Raw genomic sequence first — 9,800 nt, 5'->3', positions numbered from 1 at the left:
TTACAAGCAGATCCAACTGTAAGAAACATAAAAGTGATCTGAGATCCTCTTAACAAACATGTGCTGGAATAGAAGAACATGGAAAAAATATTGAGGACCAAATCTCACAAAAAAATGGAAGCACAAATGTTTTGGTTATGTCTGTTGTTGGAAGGGAGGAACAATAGGATACTCGAACCCATCCGGTACTTATTTAAAAATTGCATGATGTGAATGAAATTTTTTAAATATGTATGATGAATTTTCAATTTTTAAAAACTCAATATCATGAATTTCGTTTTTTTTCTTTTTGTCGATTATTTGACACTCTATATTGAACGAGATTTAGCTAAACATATTGATGTAAATTCTATTATTGATGATTTTAAGAATCTCATAGAGCACAACTTCGTTGAACAATATAATGTAATTTTTTTTAATAATATATAACTTATCATATTGAGTTAAAGGGATTTTTGCGAGCCCCCAACCCCAATACATTCTTTGGGTGGGTAACTAGGGAATTGACGGATCCGGATCACCTACAGTGGTACCACCACTCTAGGTGATGCTGTGCCTTTTTTTTAAAATTTTTATTTTTCTACTTTTTTCCCCTCTCTTCTTTTCTTTTGTTTTCCATCTATTTTTTTCCTTCTTTCACAAATATTAGCCAACAATTTTATGTGAAATAATATAAACAGTTTAATTATTTTATATTAAATTAATAATTTTGCAATTAAAAATTACTATATTAATTTTTTCCGAATTTGATGAGTATTATTAATTTTATTTTTCAATGAACAAAATTTTTAACAATATAAAACTATTAACATGTTAATGCTTAAATTAAATTTAGAACATTTCTATCATGCAATATCAAAAACTAAAATTCAACACCACATTTTCATCAAAAATAAATAATTCATACGTTTTGAGACTTCATTTCAACTAACAATGTTAATCACCTATTCTTTAAATAAAAAACTACTCAAGAGCATTATTGGATATATCCCATTGAAATCCATGGCTTCAAAAAAATGACGAGGATAATCAAATTGTGCCTACATTAAATAAGAATAAATATTATAAAATCAATTTTACCATATAAGAATTAATATTTATTTGGATTAAGATTTTTACCCACTAAAAAATTTCTAGATATTATTAAAGTTCGTATCATCAATAATTCAGTGAAATTGAATTACTTCCACTAATAATGATTGTATTGCTCCATGTGCACCCTACTAGATGTAAAATTCGTACAAAATTCATATTCAAATGATATCCTTATTAGTAGTAAATATAATATTCTTCCTAAAAAAAATTAATTTTAAATTAAATTATAACAATAATTTTTTTTCTAATATTTTACTAACTATTAAAAATACATCACGACCAATTTTCAAAATTATACAAAAACGATAGGAAAATTCATAATTTAAAATCATGATACATTCTTCAATATTTTTTTTATAATTATTGATTAAATATTTGATACATATATAATCTACTAATTTAATACAGATCAGAACCATATATATTTTTTTAAAAAAAATTGAAAAATGTTAAAACAAAGCCACAAGCAAGAAAGCCAAGAAAAATTTATCATCCTTACCTAAAATTATTGAATATCATGAGCTAAAACCTAATCTTACATAGTTATACATGCATATATATATATATATATATATATATATATATACAAATTATATATATCACACACAAATCTCTTACAACGATGATATATATATACAAATTATATATATCACACACAAATCTCTTACAACGATGATATTTAAAGATAGCATCGGTAACCGCAAGCAATACACACAATAAATAAGAGTTTCAGATTAATAACACCATAAAAATACAAACCAACAAAATCAAATAAAAAAATTCGATAGCCAAACAATTAGAAAAACAATTAGACATTTAAATAAACAAGAAAATCGAACCTTGTATGTATATTTCTTGTAAAAAAATAATAAATTTGAGTGAGAGAGAAAAAAATGAGAAAAAGAAGAAAATAGACAAAAGAAGACGAAATGAAATAGCCGAGAAAAAAACAAAACTATGTGAAAAATGTTTGTAAATGATGGAAAAATGGAGGAAAAACAAAAGAAAAAATGAGGGGGAAAAGTAGAAAAAAAAAAAGAATTAAAAAAATTTAAAAAAAATAGGCACAGCATCACCTACAGTGGTGGTACCACTGTAGGTGATCCGGGTCCGGAATTGACCCATCACATATAGTCCATCTCATACTAATTTCTAAATTTAAGAAAGTTTCTGATTCAATCTTCTTCCTCTATTTTTTTTCAAAAAAAAAGAGAGAGAGAAATGATGTTCTAATATAAAAGGAAATTTGTAAAATAACATCGGTCAACTATTTTATAAAAAAAATTACCTCCTCGTGTGTATTTGAAGATGTCATTTTCTTAATTAAATAGTTGACCGAGCTACTGTATTTGTTTTTAAAAGCGTGTTCAATGTCGAGAGAGCAAACCAAGCACCGATAACAAAAGGGCAAATATAGAAAGTTGTTTTTTAATTGTGAAAAGATTAAAATAACCTCTTTATCAGTATAAATATGAAAATCCGATGAGGATTTATATGTGAATATTTAACAAATGTTAGTGAATTATTACTACAATATACATTGATTGTAGTAATTTATATCAATTTTAGAATAAAATGTAACTCTTATATTAATTTTCTCAAATAATTCATCTTTATAATATATTTTTAAATGTTTTAGCTTTTAAATTTTCCTTCTACGTGTTTTTTTTAATGATTTTAATATAATTTTGTAATTATATTTTTAGTGTAATTTTTAATTAATTAATAAATCATAGTGTCATAAGAAAATATAGGGAAAAAATTAATTATATATTCAATAGTAGAATAAAATGATAAATATATAATAATATGATATTAATATGAAGTTTAATAATAACATATTTTATGGTTTTTTAACAAAAAATTGAAAGTAAATAGTTTAATAAATTATTTAGGAGAATTTATAACGATTATGAATGTCAATATATTAATAATCTCATAAAATATGAATATCTTAGAAGAATACGGAGAGTTTAGTTATAATTAAAATTTAAAGATTTTAGAAACACTTTATAAAAAGTAAACCCGACCATGGTTCTCAAGAATGGTGGAACCAAAATCATAACTAAAATCTTTTATTGGTTTAAGTTCTAAATTCAGTTCTCATATTATAAATTTATGATATAATCGTTAAACAGTTTGTTTCACTGTCTCACATATTGTAAATCTATTTTATTTTATATTAATATATGAATTATAGTGGCACTTTTTTTATTAAAAAAATTTATATATCAAATAAAGTATAAATTCAATATACAAAATTTTGTAGCATGATATATTTTGATTTATAAATTCAATATATGACATCCCCAAATAATCAGATATGAGTATTTAGGGGGTAAAATCAACTATGTGTAACTTGAATTAGGTTTTCCTTGTACCAATTTAGATATCACATTTTTACTTCACGAATGACATCATAAAAAATATTAACTTCAAACTATATTTTTTGACATTATCAAATAATCAAATTTGAGTATTTGAAGGGTAAAATCAAATATTTCTGGGCTCGAAGTATGTACTATTTGTATTAATTTAGGTATCATATTTTTACTTTACGAATGTAATCATCAAAGGCTACTCAATATTACCTTCAAATTATATATTTTGATATAAAAAATTAATTGAATTTTAGTATTTATGGAGTAAAATCAAATATTAATAGAGTCGAATTAAAAACTTTTTGTATCAATTTATGTAACATTTTAACTTCACAAAAGACGAATCAAAGTCACTCAATATTACTTGAAACTATATTTTTTATATCCCAAAATAATCAAAATTAAGTCTTAAAAGGGTAAAATCGAATATATGTGGAATCGAATTAGGTACTATTTGTACCAATTTAGGTACCACATTTTTAATTCACAAATCTCACCATCAAATGTCACTTAATATTAACTTCAAATTTTATATTTAGACATCCTCAAATAATCAAATTTGAGGATTTAAAGGAAAAAAAATCAAGTATTTGTGGACTCAAATTATGTCTTATTTGTCTTAATTTAGGTATCACTTTTTTATTTCACAAATGTCATCAATAATGTCACTCAATATTAACTTAAAACTATATTTTGACATCTCCAAATAATTGGATATGAGTATTTAGGGAGGAAAATCAAGTATTTGTATACTCGAATTAGATACTCTTGTAACAATTAGAGTATTACATTCTAAATTCACAAATGATACAATCAAAATTTACTTAATATTACTTGAAACTCAAGTATATTCTTACACATTTGGATTATTCAAATAGCCAAATCAAACATCTAGAACTCCAAACTAGATACTTTATAAGTCAAAATAAGTATTTAATCTTATTTCATTATGAGTGAGAATTATGTTTTTTTAAAAAAAATATAATGACACAAATAAGTCATCCTAATGTATTTTTCATTAAAGATCAACAATGAATAAACTTATGGTGATTGCTCAAAAATATAATATTTTTTTTTTACACATTTGGAATATTCAAAGAGCGAAATCAAATATCTGAACCCCACAATAAGAACCAATTTGGTAGATAGAGAAGACACTGGGATAAACAGTTTAAAATACTTTTCATTTTTCATACCTTAAACTTAAAAATAACATCTTACATGTTATTTTTATAAGAACTCAGGCATAAACTTTTCTTAATATATTATCTATAAATCTTGTTAGGGGTGATCAAAATTTTTTATTAACCGCCCGAACCGAATTGAACCGCACCGTTTTTCATTATGTTTTATAAAAACCGCGATTAAAAATATTAATCATAAACTGCACCGCATACGAGGTTCGGTTATTTTTTTGGCCAAGAACCGCACCGCCTAAACCGCTTGCCATAATATTTGGCCTAGAATTATAATAATTTGTAAAAAAAATATTCAAATAAAGAATTCATCATTCATTATATCCTAACTCTCTTTAAAAAATTTTATTCTTACAAATAAAACTTATCTTTTTCTTAATTATTCTTCATATTAGTCTTTTATTGAAGTATTTATTTTTCTTGCTACAATATTTTTTTTGTAGTCTCAAAGTAAAAAAATGATAAAATAGTGTAAATGTCATTTTTGTTGTGAATGTATTGTGTTGTTAAATTATTAATTTAGTTTTGAATCTTGATTATTGTTTAATCTATTTTGATATTTATATGCTTTGAACTATATTTTATATTTGAAAACAATATATTATTGTTGTTTTCAAATAAATTAGAATATATATTCTAATATTTTCATTAAAAAAACCGTAAAACCGACCGCAACCGCTTGAAACCGCTCAAAACCGCAAGGCTGATTTTTTACGTAAAACCGCGATTAATTTTTCAAAATACTAATCGACCGCATATGGCAATTCGGTTTGAATTTTTTTAAAAAAAACCGCAAAACCGCACCGTGATCACCCCTAAATCTTGTTCGTTGACTAGTATCGTTTCCCTTCGTTTTCAGAATCATGCCCATATCTTGACAAATATAAAAACTAACCTTAATCTATATATATATATATATATATATATATATATATATATATATATATATATATATATATATATATATATATATATATATATATATATATATATATATAAAAGCATAGTTTTTGACAAAAATAGTAATTTCTCGCCAAAATGTCATTACTAAAAAAAGAAATATTTATAATGAATATTGATATGTGTGTACATTTCAATTATTGTTTACATTGATTATATCAATTCATTTAATTCAAATTTGAATTTAATTAAATTTATATTAATTCAAATGTAATTTATGTATTATATGTTTTTTATTTTTTTACTCAAATTAAAACTAAATTCTATTGAAAACGTAAACTATATTAAAATTTTTGTATTGATTATATCAATCAGTTTAATTAAAAACTGTATAAATAAATTTAAAATACAAATGATTGCAATGATCAGTATCACTAATGAAGTAAATCATTCAAAAATAAATTTTGCTATTTTAAGTAATTTTCTGCCCAAATTACTTACTAAAAAAGAAATACGATATTTAATTTTTCAAAAAAAAAAAGTTGGTTGAGTGTTAAGAGTTATCACTATATCAAGGTTTTCAATGGACATTAATTTACCATTTAATAATCATAAATTTTTTTATCTCAGATACACATTATTTCGAAATTACCTTAATTTGAAAGAATTAATACATTGAATTTTCTTCCAAAACCATACGTATTTTGTATATCTTAAATTGTCTTCTTAAAAATTCAAATAAGAGAGCATTAGAAAATTAAAAGAGATATATTCAAAAGATTTTCAAATGAACATTAAACTACTCTCAATAAACATGTATATTACCCTCAATAATCAGAAATGTTTGACACCCAATGCATGCCATTTGAGATTTCATAATTTGAAAGAGTTAATGTATGGTATAATTCTGTCAAAAGCATCCAATTTATAATTTTTGTCTTTTGGGTTGTCTTATTTGAATTTTAAATTATAAATAATGTAATATTACATATTATATTAGAAATCAATTTTATTATATTTATCTTACTAAATTTATCTACTCCAAAATTGAATTCTGAAATGACTCATCTTTTTAGCACCATATATGAGTTGAATCATTCCAAGATGTAATGTTCGTTTAAATTTAGATTTGTCCGTTGTTATGAACTACCTACATATGGAAACAACGAGAACAACATATATTAAGTTTGAAATATGTCTTTCATGATCGAGAAGTAAAAAATAGTATTCTTATATTTGTACAAAATTTTGATTATTACGTATTACTAATGTGATAATTTTCTTCTATATTATAAAATTCATGTATATATGATAGTATAAATGTAAGGGCCAAGATCTTGATTCTGTTAATATGAGATTTTGATTATATTAACCTGAGATTATTGAAGTTGAGCTAATGTGATTATAGCCGGGCCATTACGAGACCAAATTGAGCCAAACATATAAATTACACAACTTTTGGGACAGAACTGTTGGCGCCCGAGCGGTAATTATTGACCGTCCGAGCGCCAATGTTCAATAAGATCACGTTGCGGACAGAAGAGTTGGCGCCCGGGCGGTAGTTTTTGACCGCCCGAGCGCCAAGGGTGCATTCGGAAATGTTTGGACATAGAGGGCCGCGCCCGAGCGGTAAATTACCACCGCCCGAGCGCCGCTTGAGAAACATGAAAATGAGACACGTAGCTTAGACATGCAGCTTGTGATATATATATATATATATATATATATATATATATATATATATATATATATATATATATATATATATACAAGCAACGAATTTCTTCAGAAATGGGAAAAAGGGTCGAGGGAAGTTTGTGAAAAATCCTTACGCCTTTATATTTTGATCCGTTCGTCTAAATTTGAATCCGAGTACGCCACCGTGTTCCTAGCAACGACAGCTACAACAGGACATAAGTTTTGTTACGTTTTGTTAAGATTTGAAATTATGATATGTCCAGAATCAGATACGATTCATATATGGTGTTCTTGACATAGTAGAAAGCATAAAATCAAAGTCAGATTAAGAAACAGATTGAGTATGGAATTGTTATGAATTTCAGAATGAAATTGACTAGAATTGATATCAGATTTGTACAGTGGTTGATTATAAATTAATGAAATTGGTATAGACTGATATGATATTACCAGTATCGCAAAATTGTACTGTTGTACCGTTAGAATTTGATAAAACAGAGATGTCATGACTGGATTAGAATATTGATACAGAATATTGATATTGTCATTGCCAGATTGAACAGTGACAGATTTTGGGTCGAGACTTCGATTGTATCAGAGCGACAACAAGAAAGGTATAAATAAATGTTGATTCGGGATTGCACAACTCGAGTTAGGTTTGACTTGAGTTTCCCTAAATCACATACTTTATTTTATTGCATTGATATTTACATATTATCAGATTGATATGTTAATCTATTGACTTAGAGCAGAGTCAGAGTTTGAGTCTAGGGCAGATCAGCTTAGCTAGGGCAGAACCGCCGAGTCTTTGTCAGAACCGCGAAGACTCTAGACTTACGGTGTATCGATGAGCTTAGATGTAGATCGACGTCTATTGTAGACCTTCGATACAGCATACCAAAGTCTAAATTAGATTGGGATCCCTAGGTTAGAGATAAGATAAGAAGTCATTGATTTAAATACAGATTCGTATTTGTTCATGTAGTCAGATTGAATACATGTTTTTATGATTGTTTATGCTTTTATATATGTTTTATATGATTGCATTAATACATGGTTTATACTGGGATATTTGTATCTCACCGGAGTTATCCGGCTGTTGTCATGTCTGTATGTGTGCATGGCAACAGGTGGGACAGGTTCAGGGTCACAGAGGTGAAGAAAGATCGAGTTAGAGTGGAGACTACGGACTTGGACTAAAGATAGGGTTTAAACACTTGATAGTTAGTAGTTGAACCTGAGATGTGTATGATTGTATATTGTATCAGATTTATACTTTTATACTGATATGTATAGGAGTTTGATTCTATTACCTTCCGCATTTTAACAAAAAAAATTAGACCCTGTTTATTCTAATTAAATTAAATTAGTCTCAATGACGATTAAGAAGATGATTAGCGTCCGGGTCCCCACAATAAATGTCCCGTAATGTAAATGATTTAACCCATTCTAAAGAAAGTAAACATCTTATTAGAAGATACATTATAAAATTTATCGACATTGTTTTGGAATACACATAGTAAATGTTAATAAAATAACTTTTCTGATTTATACATAATTTACTTATGATTACATGTTTCATTTTTCTTTCGAAATAATAGGTTGTTGTGCATATTATGAAGATATTTTGTAAATAAAATCACAACTCATTTGGATAAATATATTGATGAAACAATTATTGTTATCATTCAAATGTGTCGAACACATGTCATATCACATAATTGCTTGTGAATGTAGATTTAGACGAAATTATTGAATTTTTAAAAAAATATTTCTCATTAATTTTATTGAATGTGATTTAAAAATATTTTTTTATCACATGTTAAAAAAATAAAAATATACTGCTTTTTGAAAATTAAAGAATTAAATATGTATTAAGATTGGTGGCCGACATCAATACACTAAACATGATAAGCATCATGTCATTGCCTTAGGCTATCACAATCTAAACTTTTGATATATGATAGTGATTATTAGCAAAAAAATTAATCGACAGACGTTGTATTTAATAAAGTTTTTTAAAATTAGCGAAAAATAGTTTTTATTTTTATTTTTTATAATTATAATATTTTTTTCGATTTAAATATCTATTCATTTTTCACTAATTTTAATAATATCATCCCGTGCGATGCACGGGTTAAATACTAGTTTATATAAAACCTCACAATTTAAAATTTAAACATGCATATTTCGTAGCACATAATTAAAAGCATTTAACACATAATAAAATATTTAAAACCGTACGTCACGTAATAAAATATTTACTAATAAATCATGTAAACATAAAAGTGTTCTCTTATATTTTTCATGCATTAAAAAATTACGAATAATGACTGAATTTATAGTGATCGTTCGGATATCTAGTATTTTCTTACACGTTTAGAGTATTCAAAGTATCACAAATCAAATAACTGAAATTCCAAAATAGATACTTTGTATGTCAAAATAAATATTTACTCTTATTTTATGATAATTGAGAAATAATATTTAAAAAAATATATTTTTTAGATGGAGAAGTCACGTGTAATTT

The sequence above is a fragment of the Primulina eburnea genome, chromosome 8, assembly GCF_022965805.1.
Source record: "Primulina eburnea isolate SZY01 chromosome 8, ASM2296580v1, whole genome shotgun sequence".
Taxonomy (NCBI): domain Eukaryota; kingdom Viridiplantae; phylum Streptophyta; class Magnoliopsida; order Lamiales; family Gesneriaceae; genus Primulina; species Primulina eburnea.
Note: the sequence above shows the minus strand (reverse complement) of the source record.